General features: G+C 36.3%; 1 pseudogene; it reads right to left on the reverse strand.

Annotated features, from left to right (window-relative positions):
• Positions 1–10,377: 10,377 nt before the first annotated feature.
• LOC141519208 (THO complex subunit 3 pseudogene) lies at positions 10,378–24,162 on the reverse strand (annotated as a pseudogene).
• Positions 24,163–24,513: the final 351 nt, after the last annotated feature.

Genomic DNA, 24,513 nt, shown 5'->3' on the forward strand with positions numbered 1-24,513 from the left:
TTCACATTTGTTGTAGGTAAGGTTCATTTCCATGAGTGGTTTGGAATATCTAACTACAGAGCTGCCTAGTAACTCTTAAATTCTGTGAGATACTTGAAATAGTTCTCAGCTAAGAATGTTTTACTAACTTACTTTTCTTCCCCCAAGGATTTTCCTCATAAATAAATGACATTGAATCAAGGTTCTAAAGATAAAATGGACTTCATAAATGGTTTAATCTAATCCCTTTATTTTACAAATGAGGAAACTTTGGCCCAGGGAGATTATGAAACTTGCTTGAGGCCATGAACATTGTAAGCATCAGATATGCCTTAAGGTCTCAAGCAATGTTTACTTTCCAAAATCACAGTACACATATAATGGCTGAATTGTGAGGATTGAATAAGAAAATCCAAATCTAATTATTTACTTCTACAATTTTGTATTTCTTTTTTAAATTCTGAATGAAATAGTTTATAGAATAAAAAATTAAATTAACTTACAAAATCAAGTGATCACAAGCTTTAGTTCTACTTTTAAATATTCATGTTATTAACCATTGGGTCCTTTCCTCTTATAGGTTTCATTGCTTAGTGGAATGAATGCGGATTTTATAATCATTATATTAAATTATAAAGTTAAATCATGTTCTATAGATATGCTATGTGAACTTAAAGAAATTATTTAAGCTTTAAGAGACTTAGCTTCCTGTGTAGTCAAAAATACATAATAATACTTATACTCACCATTGTCAATGATTTGATGTAAGTCTATGAGACTGAATTTGAAGTCAAGTCTTTCTGATTCCAAGTCTAGCACTCTATGCCACCTAGCTTTCTAAGATACATCATTTAGTGTCTCAAGACCTCAGTTTTTTCATCTGGACAGTAAAAGGAATGGAGTGGATGACTTTCCTGTTATAAAGGCAAAAAGTAAAAAATAAGATAATGAATTGTTTCACTACGTGTGCAATAAAAAAGAAGAAAAAACAACTTCTGCTCTAGTTAAATGGTTAATTTAGAAATAAACTATTATGAAATCTAGATAATTCACATTTCACCTACAAAACATTTTTAATATCCCTCTTGCTATTTAGAAAAATATATTTTGTTAAGATTTCCAACTAGTGAAAGATTCCTGGTTCTGGAGTCAAAGCAATTGGTTTCAATTTTGCTTCTGTTACTTGCTACACTTGTGATCTTAAATAAGTACCTTAATATTATAAAATTATAAAATGAGGTGATTGGGCTATATAGCCTCTGAAATCCCTTCAAGTTGCAAATTTCCAGGCTTCAAAAGTATTTTGTTTCTCTTATTGATCTACATTTTCTTAGTGCAGGTTCTGAGATTTGTCTGTGCAATTTATGAAGCAACTTGAAGTGGGCAACATGAAGGACATGCAGTAAGGTAGACATGTATTTAAATCTTGCCTCTAACACTTGCAGTGTAATCTTTGGGAAATAAGTTAACACTTATATCAGTCTCAATTTTCTTATCTGAACAGTGAAGATGATAATAATACCTTCATTACTTAAATCTGAGGAAATTATGAAGCTCAAGTGAGATAATGAAAAAAACAATTCATTAAAAACAAAAATACTCTTCAATTGACAGCTTTTCTTACTATAATTAACAATATAATTAAATCTGGTTGAAAAAATACCATGATAAGAAAATTTCATATTGAATATCTATTTTTTAAAATTATTTTGATTACATTTAAAAGATGATATAGAAGAAAAGATGTATGAATAACTGTGGGAACACAGGCTATACTAGATGTGGGAACACAGGCTATACTAATGCCCCACCACCTGGACAGTCTCAGGAGCTGGCATGCTGCCCTGAGAGATAAGATGCATTGGAGTCCTTGGGAGCTGGACATTCTGCCCCACAGCCCAAGGGCACAAGACACAGCTGTGTTTTACCACCTGCCCCTTAAAGTACCCAGTTGTCCTGTAACACAAAATGCCACACATACACGCAGTTGTTCACCCCATTCCTTCAATTAATTTTTGTTCTACCCTGGAAGACCTAACAGTATACATGTTGAAGCTAAGCAGTAATAAAATTGAGCTGGAGGCATAAAGCAGTGGTGGCTTGACTCCTTATTCTCAGCTCCACTCTGGGAGGGAGGTCATTGCTGTGGGCCCCAAGGTGAAGCAAGCCACAACAAATGGTGCTGAAACCCAGGATACCCCCAAAATTCTGAGGGTCACCTTAGAATTCGCACTCATCCTTGCTGGCTAAGTTAGGTGCCGCATATTGACCGGTCTATGATGGTCCCCTTGCCCCAGCGGCCTCACAGCTTCTAGAGCCCCCTGTAGTCCCTTAACATAATGGGAAATCTTCCCCCTTCTTCCCAAGATACCCAAGTATGGGTTCTTAGACACATCCTAAGTTCCCATCACCTGAAATGCTCTGAAAGAGAATGTAAGATAACACTCCAGGCAGTTTTGGCTTTGGCCCCCTGGACTGAAGCTGGCCATATCCTGGATGCTGATATTTGCGCAGAGCTGAGGTCCATGGTGACTTTTTCTCCCCTGCTGCCCTTCTATCCTATTATCAATGCAATACATACCTGCCTTTCAGGGAGAGAGGAGGGACCTCAATATATTTTACAGGCAGCTTTAGATACAGAAAAGGCCAGGGCAGAGGGCCTGTGCCACCTCACTGAGGTCTTCGATGAGGGCACTCAAACTGATGAGAATCCACTCGCCTCCCTCCTCCTAAGCCCTCCCCGGATCCCCCACCAGACAAACCACCCCCCTAAAGCCTCCTCCTCTCTAACCTGAGTTGCCTCAGGAAGATGGCTGGATCCAGCCTCCGCAGAAACATCAAGAATCTCCCCCTGCCCCCTCAGCAGCAGCTAATGACTTCACAGATGCCTGTTAGATGAGAGATTTTACCTGGGTCTATTGATAACCATAATTCACCCTCCCCTCTCCTCAAGGGGATCTCAGAGCTTCCTGTCAGCATGCTCCCCTTTTCATTTCCCTCCCCTGACCCATTCCACAGGCTTATGTAGCCTTTACAGATGCAAACAGAAAGCACCTGGGCTATGTAACCTGCAGTAATGGATCCTTTGTACTCACTCACAGGAGCCCTCACACCCAGTCTGTGCAACAAGCCCTGGCCCTGGCCTTGGTCCTTGCCCACTTCCCTTCCTCCTCCATTCTAAGGCAAGGGAGAGGGTTTGCTTTTGTTTTTCCCACAGATTGCACTGCCCCGGTGTGTATTCCTGACCATTTGACCCGACCTGCCTCTCTAGATGATGCCAATCACAGCAGCAGCAGCAGTGGCAGCTGTGACTCCCCCCCACCCCAGGCTTCCACATCTCACTAGTTCTGTCCCTCCACCTGCATAGCCCTTAGCAAAGAAATGCAAAGAATGTCTCTAAACAACAATAGATGAAACCCCAGTTGCAGTGGATGGAGGGGGGAGGAGACAATTCCCCCCAACCTCCTCTCAGGGCTCCAGGTTGAGCTCTTTACCTTAGCAGAAAGAGGGATGAACTTTAAACCTAGAGGACACTTGTCTCTTCACCAAATCCTTGCTGAACACCCCCAAAGCATGGGTCACCCCTCAGTGTGCACTTATCCCTTCCCCCCCATTCTTTTACCCATTGGTCATGATGTGTCTGTCTTCCCTGCTTACTGGCCCCAGAATTTCAGAACCTTGTACTCTGGACCTGAGAATACCAAATGACCTAAAACCCCACATACCTCTCCCTGCCCTTTTCTCCCTGACACTGGACACTCCCCGCCCCCCTTCTAGTCCCTACAGATCCCCTGGACCCTGTGTAGAAGCCCCTATGCATTTTGCGTTGTTTATTATGTTTATTATTATTTTGCAGTGTTTATTATGCCTATCCAGGTCCCCCAGTCCTTAAGGAAAAACAAGGGGGAGATGTGGGAACACAGGCTATACTAAAGTCCCCACCATCTGCACAGTTTCAGGAGCTGGCATACCTCCCTGAGAGATAAGGAAACAGGAGTCCTTGGGAGCTGCACATTCCACCCCACAGCCCAAGGGCACGAGACACAGCTGTGTTTTACCACCTCCCACCTAGCATACCCCTTTATCCTGTAATGCAAGATGCTGAACACACACCCCACTTGTGCATTCCCCCAATTACCTCATTTTCTTTGTTCTACCCCAAAAGACCTAACAGTATATATATGTAAAAGCTAAGCAGTAATTAAATTGAACTAGAGGCATAAGGCAGTGGTGGCTTGACTCCTTATTCTCAACTCCCCTGCAGGAGGGAGGCCATTGCTGTGGGCCCCAAGGTGAAGCAAGCCACAACAAATAACTGTGTTCAGATTTGCATGATAGTCACTCCACTAGCAAAGATTCAACCCAGACAATATAAAATATAAATGGGGCAATGAAGTTTAATATTCTGTCTCAAAATTAACTTAGCTTGAATAGACTAACTATGAAATAACTGTGAAAGGGCAGTGTGGTGTTTGCTTTCCTTCTGGTTTCCTTGAAAGATCAAAACAGAGAAGTAGAAGGATTACTGGAATATATAACTATGGAGGATTTTGGTTCCTTCACTCATGGAAAATAGAATTACTATTCATTGTAGTTACTGGCACTTGCAGATATTTTTTCCCTTGCCTCAAGAGGTATTTTATATTATGGGCTCTCTCTCAAAATGCAATTGTGTCTGTCTGATGTCACAATAGTCAGTTCCTAATTATCCAGTGTACATAAAGGCAACAGCTAGCATAGGTTCTGGTATTCTTCTCTATCCTTAAATTGAGCTGTATCAACTATCCAGATTTATGATTAACCAACGGTGACTAGCTTTTGTGATGTCTTTTACTCCTCTTCAGCTTTATGTTGATATTCACTAAGGAAATTCACTGAAAACTAAAGAATTCTATGAGGCTTTGCACATAAAAGGGACGCCCCACACCTACCCCCTTAATATAATGAAGTTTTTTGTTATTGTTCAGTACTGGTTAGAGAATATATTAGCTTTCATTGTTATTTTTAACATTATTAGGCAATTCATCTAATCTAATTAATGTGTTTTGTGCAGCTGCATTGTTTAGATTTAAGTGAATGAAAAAATAATTACTTATAGTAGATAGAGCTCTTGGTTGAATGGAGCTAGATATTATGATTTTGAAATAGTTCTAGAAAAATTTGGAAGTGTTTAGGGATAGTTCTCCTTTAGGACCTAACTCTTTCACATGTTTCATTATCGGAAATATTTCTATATGAGAACACATATGAGAGCAAACTAGTATAATAACTGTCCTGTGATGCTATAATAAGGGATATATGAGGTGTTCAGTAAGGACTAGCACTTTTGATGTGAGGCCTTTTCAGGGTTGTTAATATTTCCTTGGTATACACCTTTCATCCAACTCTCACTTGTGGCTCCCCAAACCTGTAGAATCCACAGTGACCACTCCCTGGTAAATCCATCTCTGTAGACAGGTTAAACCAGATTGAGAGTAACCAATAGACTTCAAGTCCACTGTAGAGTTAGAGGTTTGTCTACTCCAAACATGTGAAAACTTCTCCCAATACAATGGGTGGATGAGAATTTGTTCCAAAGACTAATGAAGGTAGCTGAAGCTGGCACTATGGGGGAGCTCTAAACTTGGTCAGATTTCAAGATTATACAGTGCATCCTAGATCATTATCAGTAATCCTAACTTTTGTTTTGTAAATGATGCCCAGGACTCTGGAAGAGAGTTAGGGTGATGAATTTGTGTATCTTTGACTCATTTAACAGTTACTATACTGGAATTATAAACAAATGTGGTCCTGGAACCATAATAATTTTTTGTGAGAATAAATCCACCTATTCATTAAAACATTTGTTAATAGTAGATTGTCATTGTTATTAATTCCTTGACCATGAAAATTAAAAAAAAGAAGATGAATGTGAAATAACCTTCAGTTTCAGGCAGATCTCTTCTCCTTCCACAGAACAGTAGAAGAACAATCTGAAGTGGCTAAGAATCACAAAATTTGGAGAAAATTTCAATAATACTAGCAATATTAATGATTATTAACATTTATTTAGAGATTATGTGCCAGATACTATACTAAGCACTATATAATTATTAGCTTATTTGATCTTCCCAGCAACCTCTTATTATTACTATCATCATCATCCCTATATTAAGTGACTTGTCATGGGTCATTCAGCTAGTAAATGGCTGAGATCAGATATGCACTCAGGTCTTCCTGACTCTAGCCTCAGCACTCTCTTCCCTGTGCTTCCTAAATTCCACTGCAGAACTCATGTTAAATACATAAAAATTTTAACACTGAGATTTCTGAGTGGAAGCAAAATTCTAACTTAAACCAGCTGAAACATTTTTAGTAGCACAAAACTAAAAAAAAACATAAAAATTGATCAGATTATCTAGAAGAAAAGCAATGAAATAAGAAATGAGATTGCTTACTATTATATATAGATATATGTATGTGTGTAAATATATATATATATATATATATATATATATATATATATATATATCTTTAGGGTCTCCCCAACTGGCCTGATATATTACACATAACATACCTAATTACAAATTTTTATTCTCATCAGATTTTCTGGTGTTCAATTATTATTCTCTCTTATTCATGGGGAATATAATAAAAGGTCAGTAATTTTTACCCTTTTTCTTAATGTTAAGTAAATAATAGAGTTCCACTTATTTTTTACAAACAGTTCTCATAGGACTAAAATTTCCCCAAACCAAAAATTCTCAAAAATATGGCTACCTCTATGGAATGTGGCCCATGATGGACTTCAACATCTTCCTTCATCAGTGCCCACTATAACAGCTCCTTCTGGCACTGTCACTTGCTGATGATTATTCCCCTAAGAATTTCTACTCGTTCCTTGTTTTCTGGGTCCCTTAGGGGTAGAAAAATGATACTATCCCATTAACACCTTTTGAAGACAGTTAATAGCAATAATTCTGCTATGATACTTGAGCAGCAATGCCTAATCTACCTAGTCATTTTAAAGATTCTAAAAATCAACATCAACAATAAAAATAAAGAAGCAACAACATCAAAAATAGCTGTAGAATTGTATTACAAAATCAAAGTTAGAGTCAGAAGTAAACTAGTTTCTTCACTCTGTGAAATATGGAAATGGGCTAAGTCAGTTTAAATGCTTTGCTCTAAAATTATATGAATACAGCATAGTTCTGCAACACACAATCTATGACCTTAGAGAGTTTGTTTCACTTATTGAGACCTCAATTTTGACCTCTAAAAAAATTAATAGCATTGATGAAATGATTTCCAATGCCTTCTAACATCATTCTCCAATGTGTAAAAACAGTTTTCTGATGCTAATCCACTGTCCTTTCCATCAAATATCTAGATTCTCTATTGTCTTTCTGTAGTATCCAGAATTATGGGACAGTGACATTAGTACTTGATTGGTGAATGAAAAAAAAATGAAAAGAAAAAATGATAGGCAGTTATTATTTAATGGCACTATTTAAGGACTGGGGTTACAAATACAATTGTGCAGACAATCCTTGTAAGGAGTTTTGTAGGAGACAATATGCATAGTGATTTCCTGGGTAGGAAGAGTTACTGAGATGATTAAGGGAGTCAATGGGGAATATACTGGCAGACTTCTTCCAGGAATAATGACAGAGTTAATTTGATTATGATTTATAGTTCCAGAACTGGGTGGGGAAGGGATAAAGGAGGAAAGAACTGGGAAGGCTTTGAGGAGACAGCTATATAGGAAGGAGTGATGTGAAGGCTAGTTGAAGCTTTGCTAAAATAATAATCTTTGGGAGATAAAAGTGAGTTTATACAGAATTTCATCAAAACAGAAGTTACAGAGGAGAAAATGTTGAAGGGTCAAAGTCATGGTCTCTGGTTTGGGTACAAGGATCGAGAGTCAGGCAATCATTGAGTCTATGAGATGTAGAAAATATTTATCACTTGTTCTTGACTGGATTTAACTTTAAGCATCAGAATGATTTACAATAATGCCAATATCTTTGCTATATTTACTCATAGGGTATAAGGGCACTGGAATTCAACATTTACCAGAAATAGGTCTTAGGTCTTCCCAATTCTTAATATAGATAATATTTAATTTTTTGATCAGTCTATTATACAATATATCTTCCAACAATAGATCTCTCCATACATTCTCAATCTAAAGCTTCTATATGGGACACATCTAGCATGATGGATTCTTTCTCTGAATCTCTTGACATCACATGGATCCTATTTGGAAGCTGCACATCATCAACTAGTTATCCTTCACTTTCTCCAGCTTTGTAGTCCACTTTATTTTCCAGTTATGGTTTTCTGATTTCTTCATTTACATTATCATTATGCTGTTCCTCTTAAAATTTTAATTGGTAATTTAGGGCATGCCTATATTCATTTTTCCATTGTCCTTGGAGTGACCCTCAAATTTATATCTTAAGTGACTGTATAATTCCATGATTCATAATTACACTGCAAAACCAGAAAATATATAGAATAAACTTTAAAGGTGACCCTGGATTACACCAAGATTAGAATCATCTTACTTTTGGAAAACTTATTTTCCTCAGGAAATAATGTACAGCATTAACTTTTCACTGTGTGAATGCAACTGGATTTTATCTTGTTCAATCATTATTCTCTGCAATCATTTTTATTGAATGTGGTAATGAGAACATTGACAGTGTGAAAGAAATCAACAGAATAAGCATATATTTTAGTTCTGCACAAATATTATGAGATTATTGTATTAAAAAACACATTATGACTTATAATATCTAGCTGCAAAGCAAGTCAGTTTAGGTAATATGTCCATTCAATTATTTTAATTTTTGAGTGCTTTCTTAATGCATTATGACAGCATCATGATATTTCCTAAATTGTCGGATTTAGATGCATAAATGATTACTCTGCAGGATATGCATAGCAAAGGCTGATGCTTTATGTGATTCTTTTCTTCTTTTCATCTCCCACTGGACAAAGATTATAACAAAAGATTGACCTGCAGAAAACTCTTTATTTCAGATATTTTCAAGACATCAAGGCAATTCTTAAAGTAGCCCATCCAACTCATAATTATTTTATGCCTATTGTAAATTAGTATATCTTACTATTTTTTTATTTTAAGTTCTTAGAGATGAAAGTATTTTGAAAAGATATGGAACTGTGATTTCATTGGGATGGAAAATTCCTGGTATATTTGTTTTTTTAACGTTCCCAAATCTCTTTTATTAAAAGTTGAAATATAAAAATTCTTCTTAAAAGTACTTTCCCAAAAATGTTACATCCATCTTTACTACCTTTATGCACAAGCAGAATGAGTTTGAGCAGATGAGAGCTGACAAGACACAAATCACATATATGGATACCCAAATGAGTTGGATTTGGAATCACCTCCAGTCACTCAGGAAGAAATACCTACTTAACTAATCATGTGACCCTTGAGTAAATTACTTAGCCTTTCTATGCCACCATTTCATTACCTATAACATAGGGATATTAACTACTCCTCCTTCTTCTAAGGGTTATTGTGAGGAAATTATTTTGTAAACCAAGTGCTATAAAAATGTATGATAAAAATTTACAAGTCTCTTTATAGAGAGATCTAGTCTATCTTTTTAATCTCTATTCTATTAATATGGGTCAGGTAATCTTTGGCCAAGCAATGAGGTCCCCTCCCAAGACAACCAATTTTAAGAGTCAGCGCAGGGTAGGAAATGTACATTTATAAAACTTTCTCAAAATTAAAGGAAATAAAGGGGCATTTAGGAGGTGAAGTGGATTGAGCACCTGCACTGGAGTCAGGAGGGCCTGAATTCAAATTTGACCTCAGACACTAAAATTGCCTAGTTGTGTGACCTTGGGCAAGTCACTTAACTCCATTGCCTTAAATAAATACAATTCTAAAAAAATATTAAAGGCAATGAGGAAAAATGAGGAAACTGGTGACACCATTCAGGATTAATGAAGTACATAGAGCAATCCTCTTTAGAAAGAAAGATCATAAGATTGAGTTCATCTACAACCCTCATTTTTAAAAATGACCAAACTAAGGTCCAAAGAGACCAAGTTCTAGATAGTAGTAGATCTAAGCTGTGAATAGAGATGTCTAAATTTAAATTCAGTCACTTCTCCACTTCTTCAATTAAATTCAGTGCTCTTTGCATTATCTACCATCCCACCACTTCCACAAAAATACTGCAAATAGAAATTTTATTGTATTCAAATGGGTAGACACAGAAACAGAAACAGCTTTCTTTTTTTTAATTATCATATTTGGGGATGGGAGAAATACAAGGAGAACAGGGAGAAACAAATCATACAAAATAGACAAAATGATGTGTGATTTATCCAGGTCTTTACACAGTGTCTCTTCTGACTCAACACTCACTTCTACACATTGGACCCTCCAGTCTTCTTTGTAGAGTCATTAGGAAGACCAGATAACTTCACAGTCCTTGCTTCCCAATTCCTGTCAAATTTGCTAGCTTTGTCATCACAAGCAAATGCCAGTAGAGATCTTTTGAGATGCCAGGTTATTATGAATGTAAAGGATTCATACTGCACCTCCCAAAACTTATTACCTGTCTCTAATTCACAATGTCCATTTTCAGATGTTCATGCAAGTTTCTTCCCATCATAATTAGAGTTGAGGGCTTTCACTGACCAATCCTATCTGGAAAAACAAACAAACAAACATCTCACACATATTTATTCATCAACATCCCAAAGGCTAACAATGAATCAGCATTTTCTGTGGTAAAGAATTTCCCTGTAGGGACAAGTTTGAAATCCATGAAGTTAGGATGAGCATTGATGGACTGCACTGGATTATGTTGTTACAACTTTTGCCATATTTCCAGAAAAACCTATTGTTATCATTATTCCAGGAGATTTCATTTACTTCAAATTTAAACTGTTTTTTAATGATGAATTTCAGCATCAATGAAAGTGACCACAGCAATAATCTGCCCATGAAGATTTCAGCAAATGTTAATATTCACCCCTTTATTATTCACAGTGGCATTGTATTTTGTAGTTCTAATGGCCTAGATGCAAATATTTTGTCTCCAGATGCAGTGACAGAGGTCTAGATTTCTTAGATGCCAACACAACAGATCCAAGTTGTCCCCATGCACTCGCCAGTTATTTTCTTTTACTTCTCCTAGAGAGCAGACACTGGTAGTCTTGTAGAAGGAGCCCAAGCCCAGGTGGTGCTCATCACAGCTCCAGGTCACCAGTGCAGCAGGAACTCACAAGTCTTGCTGTGGCTTGGAAACAGCTCCTGCATCCCTGCCATAAAGTGGGAAAGGACCCTCAGAGGAACTACCCCCCCCCCCCCAACCATAGCACTCATTCCCAGTGTAGAGTACCCTGCTAGGTTGGAGGTGTTCCCCATTCAGACATAGAGAACCGCAGGAGAACAGAGATCAAACCCCCACCCCCTGGCTTTTTTTTCTTCATCTTACTACACTAATCTTTTTTTTTAAACTTCCTATACTAATGTAAATTATTTTTAAAAGTAGGTGGTGTAGTGGACAGAGCACTGGCCCTGGAGTCAGGAGTCCCTGAGTTCAAATCCGACTTCAGATATTTAATAATTACCTAGCTGTATGTCCTTGGGCAAGCCACTTAACCCCATTGCCTTGCAAAAACTTTAAAAATAAATAAAAAAAATTAAAAACATTTTTGTTTAAAAACTTTAAAAAAAAAAACTTTAAAATGGGGCAGCTAGATGGCACAGTGGATAGAGCACCAGCCCTGGAGTCAGGAATAGCTGAGCTCAAATCTGGTCTCAGACACTTAATAATTACCTAGTTGTGTGGCCTTAAGAAAGCCACTTAACCCCACTGCCTTGCAAAAACCTAAAAAAATCAAAAATACTTTAAAACTTAGAGACTTAGGGAATTCTCAAAGTCAAATGAATTGCCCATGGTCACATAGCCAGTTTGTGTCAGAGGAAGGTATGGAAACTCCGTTTAACTCCTGCACCAATCCTCTTTTCACCAAAAAATACTGTCACCATAAGAAGGTCTTTTACATTCTCTAACATCTATCTAGAGCACTCTGCTTATTCTCCAGAACTAGGGAGACAAGAGACATAGGAGAGAGCTCTGCAGGACAGATATGGGTAATAGGTATCACATGGAGGAAACAATAAGGTCAGAGGAATGAGGAACAGAAGAGTAGAGCAGAATGCTGTAAAAACCAAGAAAAGAGAGTATCCCATAGGAGAAGGTGACTAACAGTGTCAAATACTGAAGTGTGTTATTGATCATTTATAAGGTGCCAACAATATGTGAGGTTCTTTGTGGAGGGTCAAACTGAGATAAAATATTTAGATTTGATAACTAAGACATCCCTGGGAAGTTTGCATAAAACTATTTTAGTATAATGATGAGTTCAGAAATCTGATTATAAAATGTTTGGAATAAAATGAAAGAACAGGAAAAAAGATATTAAATGTAGACAACTTTAGCAGCATGATACACTCAGTACAGTATCTATTCTAATCCATTTAACCTCTGCCTGCACAGGCAAGCAGGTCTGAAGAGTTTTCTCAAAGTAGGGGCTGATGTGGCCATTTTTTTTTTGCAGTAATAGATGAGTCTATTTACCTCTAGTTATTTATAGGTATAACTGATGTGGAGACAATATATTCCTATTACTTACTACTATATCTTCTGAGCCCTCACCTATACAGAACAGTCACAATGATAATTATTAATTCTTAAACATGAAATATATACTAAGGAGGCAGAGTAATATATATTCAATAAAAGGTACAAACATAAATAGCAAAATATATCTAACCCATAAATCTTTGTCACACTCTCCTAATAATTTATTGGAGAAGCAAATGGCAAACCATTTCACTATCCTTACAAGAAAACCCCAAATGTGGTCACAGAGTTGGATAACACACAATAAACAAAAACATACCAATTTAAGGTGTCCAAGGGAAAAAAAGAGACCCAAATTTCTTTTAGAAATTTAGCAGTAAAGTACCTAAGTGGGAAAATTCCTTTGCCAGTGCAAACGCACGATTCTAGAAATCACCTGCTGCACTCCCTAGCCTCCCCATTCTCATTTTGTAACAAGAATGCTTTTGGCTGCTTTAGCTCAAGTTCTTTAAATGAAGTAGCAGCAGCAGCAGCATTATACTGAGCAATCTTATAGAATTGAGGAGCATTGTATAGCAACCCTGAGGCTGAGATCCAAAGTTTTCCAGGTCTGTTCCCTTGGCTGGGTGCTGAAGCATTATTAAGCAATTTCACTGACAAGCTTTAAGCCTTGCTTAAATCTGCCTCTCTGCTCTCTGGAATCAGAAAAGTGTCCCTCTCTCAAACTGAAGGTGGTGCTAAAGAGCAACACAGGCAAATAAACAATGCTTCACCTAACAAAATTCAGTTTTCTCTGAGGAGCTTTGAGGAACTGCAGAAATCTCCATTATTCAATACAGCTCCTATATCAGCTGCAAGACTTACTTGATCATTTTTATAGCCCCTAAGCTATAATCTGCACTAAAAAGCAACTAGGTGGTACAGTATATAAAGCACAGAATTTGGGGACAAAGATCTGAGTTCAAACTTCAGTTACTTAGTAGCAGTGTGACCTTGGGAAAGAAATTTAACTGCTGTTTGCTTCCTTTCCTCATCTGTGAAATGAAGAATAGTAAGGGCACTTACATTGCAAGTGTCAATTGAGATAATAATTGAACAAAGTAAGCGCTATTAATGTTAGCTATCATTAGTAAATATTAAGAGTGATACAGACAAGCCTTACCGGGTAATCACACAGAAGTATTCTGTTTTCTACATTTAGCAATACCAGTCATAGATCTCTTCTCCAAAAATATGCCACAAGTAACTTCTGGACCCTTCTAACTTTAGTCAGCTCAATCCAAAGCAGCTGTTTCTTTATTCAGCTCCTCTTCTTCTAGGTTTCATTTATGCAGCCATGTTTGTTTCTTTTTTGCTGCTATTTGTCCTCATCTTCTCCCTTTTGCTAACTACTCAAACATTTAATTCATCTGATTTCCTATCTTATCCAATTGGGCATCCAATATTTCCAATCAGGGCTTCCACATGTGTTGTAACCCATACCTAATAGTTTGAAAAAATACTCAAGTCTCATGGATTTACATGAATTAACACAAAGAGTGAGCATGAAATAGTTCCACAAAGAAAGGAGAGCTGGTAATAAAAAATGTATACAATTTGAATCATAATCTTTCAAAAACAGTGTCAAATTGGTAAAACTGTACAAACTTTGTTATACATGGAAAGAAAAGGAAATGAAAAAAGATTGTAGTTTTGGTTTTTAGTTTGTTTTCTTTTGCTTTGTCAGCTTTTTTAAAGTTCTATTATTAGAAATAGGAGAACAATAGAAAGATTAAGTTTGTTGCTTGAAGTAAATATGAAAAGAAAAGCACGTGAATGAGAAAAGGAGACTAGGTAGGATTGATTAACTCCTCTATTCTGTATACCTGACTAAGAAATTTGAATTGGATAGGACAGAATAAAATTGACTTTAAAGGAATTGGCATCTCAGATAAACTGGGAGATAATACAATAGAACCTAATTGCCTTTGATTGGTTCAAGACACCTGACTCTGATAGATTGCTTGTTCCATACTGAAAGAACTGATAGATGTGGTTCCTAATCTGCAGTCTATGATATTAGAATAATTATCAACAATGAATTACCTACCACAGACCTGAAAGATGACAGACTAAATATTTTTTTTAAATGAAAGAGAATGGATTTTGAAAACTCTAGTCCAATGAGTTTGACTTCAATGCCTGATAGACATTCTATAACATTTTTATTATAGAGATGCTTAATGAATATTTGGGAAAGAGAATGATATTGTTAAATAGATAGCATGATTTTATCACAACCAAGTCTTGCAAGACCTTTTCTTTTTCTCCCTCCCTCCCTCTCTTCCCCTCTTCTCTCTGGTCTTCCTAACTTCTTTCATTTCTTTCTTTCACATTCCTTCGTTCTTTCTGTTTTCTTTTTTGTTTGTTTCTTCTTTCCTGATCAGTGTCATATACCGATACACCAATATTGGTGTCATATATCAATACATAAATATTGGTGTCATTTCTTTTCTCAGTTTTTCTACTTGATTTTTTAAAATCCCTTTTGAGCTCTGCTAGAGGATTTTTGGGACTTAAAAACAATCCATTTTCCCCTCTGGGACTTGGAAGGCTTTTTACAAAGTCCTTTTTGATGTGGTCTTTTGATCTTACTTATTGGTATGGTAACTTTCTATAGTAAACTTTTTCCTGGTTTTTCCTTGTTTTTAACTTAGTTTGTGATTTTTAAAGGTGAAGCTCTTGGACCACAGGGAAGCATTGTCTCAAGCTTCTTGGGTTGGAACTCAGAGGTCTTAATAACTTTCTGAGTTCTGGAACCTTAAGTGGTAGTGACTTCTTCACTGCATTGGGTTGTCTAGCCTAGACATGCTGTCTGTGCTGGAGTTCTGGAGTTTGCAATTCACTTTTGGAGTCCTCATATCTGGTGCCTAAATCAGAACCCAGGCCTTATTTGCTGGTCTGTGTTGCAGCTAAAAGCCTCCTACAAGCATTCTGCACACCCACCAGTGATGGGCCATATTTCCCCTTCACCTGAGTGAGACAGACCTTGCCTGAAGTCCCTCCAAGATATTTCAAGTTGGAAAACTGATCTGCTCCCTTTTTTGTGGGTTCTTTCTTTCCAGAATTCATTTAGTGCCTTAACATTGTTTCTGAGGGAAACTGGGAAGAGCTGAGAGAATTTCCTGGCTTCTCTCATGTCCCCATTTGTTTATCTTTTTCAAAATTGTTTCTTGATTTCTCCTTAGCTTTCATTTGCTCAATTCTAATTTTTAAGGAATTATTTTCTTTAGTGAGCTTTTTACTTTTTTTGCAAGGAAATTGGGCTAAGTGACTTGCCCAAGGTCACATAAGCTAGGTAATTATTGCTTTTTGAGGGCAGATTTGAACTCAGGTCCACCTGACTCCTTGTCTTTCTCTATCCACTGTGCCACCTAACTGTCCCCTTTAGTGAGTACCTCCTTTTGCATTTAGGCAATTTTATATTTTAGAAGTTGCTTGTTTGTTTATTTTGTTTTGTTGTGAATTTTTATGCCTCTTTTGCTATTTGGTATAGTCTTTTTTTTAAGTGCCATTTTCTTCAGCAAATTTTGTGACTCTCTCACCAAGCTATTGATTCATTTTTCATGATTTTCTTGTATCACTCTCATTTCTCTTCCCATTTTTTCCTACCAATTTTACTTCATTTTCAAAATCCTTTTTGAGCTCTTCCATAAAATCCAATTCCTGTTTCTCTTGGCAGCTTTCTTTGTATTTAGGAGCTTTGATTTTGTTATCTTCTTCTCAATATGTATCTTAATCTTCTTTGTCACTATAATAATTTTCTGTGGTCAGCCTTATTTTGTTTATTTTTTACTCATTTCCCCAGCCTGTTACTTGATTTTTAACTCTGTTAAAGTAGGGTTCTTCTTCCATGGTAGAGAGTGCACTGTCCCAACTTCTGGAGTTTTCTGTAGTTTTTTCAGAGATACTTCTAGGGAGCTGTAAGTTTTTAATTCTTCCAACATGGTATGATCTAAGCAGAAGTATGTTTACTGCTCTCCTATCTGCTGCTCTGGATTGGGAGTGATCACAAGCACTCTTTCCTACCCTGGAACTGTGAAGAGGGTCCCCGTTTCTGTTTAGCCACAAACTCTGTTGTGTCCTGCTCTTCCTTTCCTTGGTACTGTCACCCAGGACTGTAACTTGGATCTGAGAATGGACAAAGCAACAGTCACACCTCAGAGCTAGCAAAGGGACCCTGTTGTGGGAACACAGGCTATACTAATGGACTGCCACCTGGACAATCTCAGGAGGTGGCTTGCCGCCCTAAGAAATAAGGTGCGCTGGAGTCCTTGGAAGCTAGACATTCTGCTCCACAGCCCAAGGGCACAAGACACAGCTGTGTTTTACCACCTCCCCCCTAATGTACCCCCTTATCCTGTAATGCAAGATGCTGCAGTACCCTGCTTGTGCACCCCCCCAAATTACCTCATTATTCTTTTTTCTACCCTGGAAGACCTAACAGTGTATATATGTAGAAGCTAAGCAGTAATAAAATTGAGCTGGAGGCATAAGGCAGTGGTGGCTTGACTCCTTATTCTCAGCTCCCCTCTGGGAGGAAGGTCATTGCTGTGGGCCCCAAGGTGAAGCACTGCACCCTGTAATCTCATTTTGGGCCCCAATGTGAACCACAGTACCCTGTAATCTCATTTTGCCAGGACATTCAACACTCTTCTTATCTATTGGCAAAGAGTTCTAAAAGCAGCTGTTTCATCTGTTGATTCAGTGCTACTAAAGCCTAATCCTGCCCTGGACTGGCACAACCTGGGCTGGACATGCTCCACTCTTATTCTTGTGCATCAGATTTCTCTTACTCATCTTTTAAGTTGTCTTCAAAGTCTCTGGGTTGAGGTATATGAAAACTACCACTTCTATCACTGATTTAGTCTCCTCAAGGACTGGTTTGCTGGAATTCAGTCTGCCTTTTTATGTGTTCTGTTATTGTAGAATTTATTTATAGTCATTATTTAAAGGTATTTGGAGTGGTTTTGGGGAGAGTTCAGTCCCTTCTTTTCTTTGCCATCTTGACTCTGCCTAGTTTATCTTGGGCCTTGATATTGGAGATGAATATTTTTGTTCAATTCTGGACTTTTTATGAAAACTTGAAATCCTTTTATTTCATTCATTGACCATTTCCCTTGTTTGCAGTACTAGTTCTAGGATATAATGTTTTCTGGGATATAATGGTGCATAATCTTAGATTCTTTAGTGTTGTAGCTGCAAAGTCCTATGTAATTCTGATTGTGGCTCCCTGGTATTTGAATTGTTGCTTTGTGGTCACTTGCAGTATTTTTTTCCTTGCTGTGATAGTTCTGAAATTTGGCTATAATGTTCTTTAGAATTTTTATTTTGCAATCTCTTTCCAGAGATGACTGAATTCTTTCATTTTACTCTCGGATTCTAGGTCAGCTTTCCTTGATAATGGCTTGAAAGATGTTATTCAAGTCTTCTTTTTGATTATGACTTTCACCTAATTGGAATGATTCTAACATTGTTTCTTTAACATCTATTTTCCAGATTGTCTAGTTTTTCCAAGAAATATTTTACATTTTCTTCTATTTTTACTTTTTTTTGAATATGTTTGATTGAGTCTTGATGTCTCATAAAGCCATTAATTTCCACTTGCCTAATTCTAAATGTTAAGTAGTTCTTTTCCTCAGTTTGCTTTGTACTTCCTTTTCCATTTGAACAATTTTGCTTTTTAAATAATTTTCTTTTTTCCAAATTGTTGACTATTTTCATAATTATCTTGCAACACTCATTTCATTCCCTATGTTTTCCTCTATCTCTTGTATATGATTTCTAAGCTTTTTTTGAGTTATTCAATTAGTTCTTTCTGTGCTTGACATCACTTTCTTTGCAGATTATGTTAATAGAGGTTTTTGACATTTTTATCCTCTGAGTTTTTGTTTTGCCTTCCCCTTTTTTATATAGCTTTTTATGCTTAGATTATAATTATTTTGCATACTATTTTGTTATTTTCCCTTTATTTTAAATTTGAGATGAAAGGGCTACTGTCTTAAGCTTCTTGTATCAAGGGTTCCAGGCCCTAGCTCTTGGTCTTATGCTGCATTAATATTATCCTGAGGTCCATTGGGGACCCTCGTATCTGAGGCTACCATGAGGGATTGTGATGGGGGTTATCTGGTGCTTTTGAAGGTTATTGGGTCTAATAGTTTTCCTGGCTCTGAGCTGAGGTTTCAGTTCTCATGTCTGGTGTATGCTGAGGTCATTGGGGTATTTTTGTACTTCCCCTAGAGCACATGGCCATTTGGTCTTTTGTGGAAGCTGCATTTTTGCTTCAGCACTCATTCAGTTGGTATCTTCCTGTTTGTCAGGGACTGTCTTGAAACACATGGATGTTCTGAGAGCTGGAATTCAGTCTGTTTCCTCTTCCTATACTGAGGCATATTGGGGGGTCCTGGTGTTAATTTTTGTCTACTCCAGCACACTGGGCTCAGAATTTCAAGCTCATTTACTTAAATGGGGCTGGTTTTTCTTCTCCTGGACCAAGCTCCTCTTATACTCCCATGAGACATACGTTTCTTGCCAGGCTTCCATGTTTTGTTTTGTTTTTGCCTAAAAGATTGTTTCACCCCATTTTTTGTTGTTTTTACTGTTTCAGGTTTTGTTTTGGAGTATTATTTTATGGTTGTTTGGAGGTGAATGTGGGAGACTGATTTACTCATTATTCTACTATCTTAGCTTCCAGAATTTAAAAAAAAACAAAAATAAAAACAAAAAAATAGCTCTTATTCTTATTACCATGAACATGGCTATTTTTCTAAGCATCTCTATTTTTTCATCTGAAATTTGGAATCCCGTATTTCCATTGCCTAAATCAAATGAACTATTTAATGCAATGTGCTTTGATACTATAAAGCACTAGAAAAAATAATTTATTTTAATTATTGACATTTGTTTTTCCAATTTCTGATACTTTTGGCAAAAGAGTAGCATTTTGATGTCTTTATATGATTTCAATAGAAAATTCAATATATCTAGTTTCAGTTTTCTGAAAATTAGTTTTTAAATACATCTAATCACCTGTAACAGATGTCCAATATATGCAAAATCAGGATTCTGAGATCATGACCTAGGGATCCATGGAAACTTCTCAATAGGAAACAATATTACCTAAGTCTTGATGAATAATAGCAGTAGCACACTATAACTTATCAAAAATCCATTCATCCTGCAACTTGTGGGTAACATGCAGCATAACTCTTGATAGGAAAGGATTTGAAAACAGTCACATCATATCAATTGGGAGCAAACATCAGGACAAAGTGTACAAGGTTGTGCCACCTTTGTTGAAAATATTGCCCTTTTTCTTTTTCCTAACCTTTTCAACTTTATCTTTTCAGTAATTCCATGTTTCATATAATTCCAGAACCAGGCACATATTTGCATTGTATAATACCTTACATATTCTAGCAGCTTAATAAAGCTAACCCCAAATCAAAAGACATTGAAATGCACTACTATGGGAACATAATTCACTCTGATTCAGCTTTATGAAATTTAATTAATATTGACTTTGAAGACTTATACATGTAGCTATAAGTAGCAGCATTTTTCTTAACAAAAAAAGACTTTTATTAGGACCATCAATACTAAATAGCAGTGGTTACTGGCAACAAAGCATATTACTCAGAATGAAGCCTGATTTTCTTTCTCTTAAACATTGCTCAGGCTATGGGAAAAAAAATAAAAAAAATAGGTCACAGAATCAACTTTAGGACTGGAATAAAAAAACAATCTTAGAGAAGATATAATTGAGAGCCTAAATCCCAGAGTGGTCAAATAAAGTCTCCAGGATTGTCCAATGGAAGAGTATCCTCTTCAGATCATAGATTTAAAATTAGAAGGCAGCCTAGAAACTTAATCCAAGCTTGTAATTTTATCTTTGAGGAAACTGAGGCTCAGAGAGAATGACTTATTAAATATCATTTCAGTAGTAAGTAGCAGAACTGCTTCTCTTTTCACTGCTACCCACCGAGCTGGCATCTTTTGTCTACCATAAAACATTTCTATTTTATAGCAGAAAAATCTTCTTGTAGGGAAATTTGTAGCTCACTATTCCAAACCATCACACTCTTGTCCTTAATCTCCTCCTTTGTTATTATCAATTTGCCAGTAACAATAACAAGTCTCCTTTTTATTGTTGGGTTTTTTTTTTTTAGGTTTTTGCAGGGCAATGGGGTTAAGTGACTTGCCCAAGGCCACACAGCTAGGTAATTATTAAGTGTCTGTGGCCAGATTTGTGCTTTTTTTCTAATGTTCACAAGTAGAACTGGTTCTAGAGAACCTATAAGTGAGAATATCAAAGTAATTGTGATATTCTAATCTCACTTGATTTTTTAATGCTGTACATTCTAAAGTGAAAGCAAATTAATTCACAATCACATCATAAAATTAAGAAGCTTTAGAATTGCAAGGAAGTGAGGTTAATTCACTCAACTCAATTGATGTGGAAAGGGATTTTCATTGTAACCTTCCCTTTCAGTAATCATATAGTCATTACCTTTTTTGATAATGACAATGGTCAAGATCTTTATAAATGACACATGCTATTTTTAAAATGTTCTTTTTTTTAGTGTAAGGCAGAAATGGCCAAAGTAGTATCTCCCTTGGGCCCATATAATTTAGTGAACTTAATAAGAGTTAATATTTAGACATTTGATTTTCCATATCTCTCTTTATATATCATCATTTTAAGAAGATAAAGAAGAAATATTGACTAGACTTCAAAGGACAATGGGTTATCTCAAGATAATCAGTTGATTTATATCCATCCTTTCCCAGAGTCTATGGGTTAGGTTTCAGTGGCTATGCTTATCCCCAAAATAAGCTATTAATCTATTTGAATACTAATCTTGAGACAATATATTCTTCATGAAGCCACTACTCTATGATGCCCTGTAATAATGAGTAAACAGAAAATTCTCTGTCCCTAATTTGGAGCTGATTCAGGATTATTTCCTCATAGTTTAGATTTAATTGTGAAACATAATGAGACAATTGAAGACCATTCAACAGCGAACAAAAATAATTTATTTAGTTTTTATAGAAAATAGATGATCAATAAACAGTGCTACTAAATAAAGCTTGTGTTGATACAGTCAAGAGAATCTCTTTTCTCTGATTTACCCATCACGATCAATCAACCAAATATCCCTGGAGCTTCTTAAAATTTTTGTAGTTATCTGATGAGGTTCTGATATACCTAGACTAAGTCTAGCTCCCTGAAACAACCAAGTATCTAAAAGGGTCTCAATGTCTTTTTAGGGAAAGTTAACCTAATTCCAACCTGTGGTAATGAATAGGATATTGCTTTAGCACTTGAGGACATATGTGTATAATAGAGTACAATTGAGTTCTTTATTAGAGGAGAAAGAATATATGCATGTACTCTCTCCTTAAGATACTTGAATGTCTATTTTGGTGTAGAAAAATTGAGAAATACATTTGTTCTCTCTCTCAGATTCTTTGACCACTGGCCCTGAGAGGAGAATTTCTGAAAGTGGTAGTATAATCTGAGGAAGTATATATAAGTTACATGAATGCATCCACAATTTGTCTGGGTTTCCCTTTACTTATAAATAAAATGAGGAATTTGTGCATGTTAGATATGAACTCTCTTCCTTTTTTTTTAAATCTATGATTACATGATTATCTTTTCTGCTTTTCCCATGGCCTCCAGTGATACATTAATTTGGTTAATATTTAGATGATATAGCTAATAAAATATTGTTAATATTAGTAACTATGTCAGACTGGATGCCATAATTAAGTGATATGCACAGAAAATAAGTTATAAGACTTTCCACTTAGATAGATAGGTTTTTCATCCAGTACTAAAGATAATTTCACTAATGAAACTAGTCCAATCCTTATAAGAATTTCTGTGTAAGATATGAAAAATGAGGAATTGGATGAAAAATACAACTTTGGTGTGGTGTACTGAGCTTTCCTAATCCCTGGTTGTTCTTTTTCCTCTAGGAAGGTGGTCTATCAGGAGTGCATATGGCATTATTTTGTTCCCATGAGGCTTTTAAGTTGTCTTTGGTTATATATTGTATTGTGACTTACTTGGGACCCAGAAAACAGAATAGATACAATATTATAGTTTCTTACAGATTTTACTACAAATCAAGATGGCAAAACCCTTATGACAGAGCATAGATTCTCATTACAAACTAATATTAAAGAATCATAAGATCATAGGTTAAAGCCAAAAAAGATTTTGAGGTGCAATCTTGTCATTTCACAAATGAAGAAACCTAGGTCCTAAGAGGTTAACCTAGAAGAAATAGTAGCAAGAGTTCTGAGACCATACAGTTCTTTTCAGGAACTTTATCTTAGAATACTGCCTTAGAGACTTATGAGCATGTGAGCTAGGAAAATAGATTGAACTCTCTGTGTTTTAATTTCCTCATCTTTTTTTAATATAGGTAATAAAAGCTCCTAGACTAAGTTGTGGATTCAATGAATAAATCTATGATGTGTTTGCAAACATTGAAGTTCTTTTTCTTCCTCTTCCTCCTCCTCCTCCTCCTCCTCCTCATCATCATCATCATTTGATTTTCCCAAGGTCATAAGTTTGGCTGACTCCAGATTTAAACCCAGTACCTCTGACCCTGTGTCCATTATATGCTTAATACATACATTGAGTTAAAAGGAAAGAAATCATTGATAACCATTTTTGTGAAGGACTAAGATAATGAAGATCATTTTTTGCAATGTTCAAGAAACTAATGCAAAAATTAAAAAAAATGAGTCAAGCCTAAATTTGCCCTTGTAGACACCCATACCCATAATCAAAAATATTTTCACATAGTAAGAATGTGGTTTTCATTTTCCTTTCCTTTTGAGTTTGTTTAAAGATGTTAACACATGAAGATACATTATGTTGGAAAGACTGAAAAATAATGTCTTGAAACAGGTATGAAAATGTGAAAATTGTGAGACGTTTTCTGTCAATAGCAAATTAATCAATCAATACTTAGAACAAGACTGCTATATGCAAGACATCTGAGTAAATGTTTTAATGACAAAAAACCCCATTTTTTCTTGTTTAGTTTTTTCTTGAATCTCAAAGTGATGGTCATTTCAATGAAACAGTTTTAGATGTGTATATGGGGAGTACATTATGAGTCCAAATTCAAAGAAATATGGAAAGACTTACATGAATTGATCATGTTCCTAATAAAACATGTTACTAATATATTAACCATCCTTTGAGACTGTGACAACCGTGGTACTCTTACATCATCAGTACCCTTTGCCCCTCTCATTAATACAGAGTGGAGTAAAGATCTCCTCCCCCAAATTTCCTTTTGAGAGTGCTCACAGGACATTGAACTCTTCATTTCCCTTCAACTGAACTCCTTGGTCTTCATTCTCTCATGATCATGTCTCCAAGAAACCTTATCACCAAAAAACTCATCTTCCTTTGAAATTGTATTAGCATTTGCACTCACACCTTAGTTGTGGCATCACCTACACTCTTTGGAATGGATTCACCCATGCTCTCAGACCAAGTTCTCCCTGCACCCCACCCCCAATAATTTTTCAGCATTTTGTATGTTTGTATGTCCTCCTCTATTAGATTGTATGTTCTGTGAAGGCAGGGAATGACTTTCTTTTTTTAAATGTTTTTGCAAGGCAATGGGGTTAAGTGGCTTGCCCAAGGCCACATAGATATTAAATGTCTGAGACTAGATTTAAACTCAGGTACTCCTGACTCCAGGGTCAGTGCTGTATCTACTGCGCCACCTAGCTGCCTTGGCTTTCTTTTATTTGTATTTACATAGGCCTAGGACATAGAAGCACTTATTAAATATTTATTGGCCCATCATCTAATTAAGAATAAAGAAGA

Source organism: Macrotis lagotis, chromosome 3 (genome assembly GCF_037893015.1).
Source record: "Macrotis lagotis isolate mMagLag1 chromosome 3, bilby.v1.9.chrom.fasta, whole genome shotgun sequence".
In the NCBI taxonomy this organism is placed as follows: domain Eukaryota; kingdom Metazoa; phylum Chordata; class Mammalia; order Peramelemorphia; family Peramelidae; genus Macrotis; species Macrotis lagotis.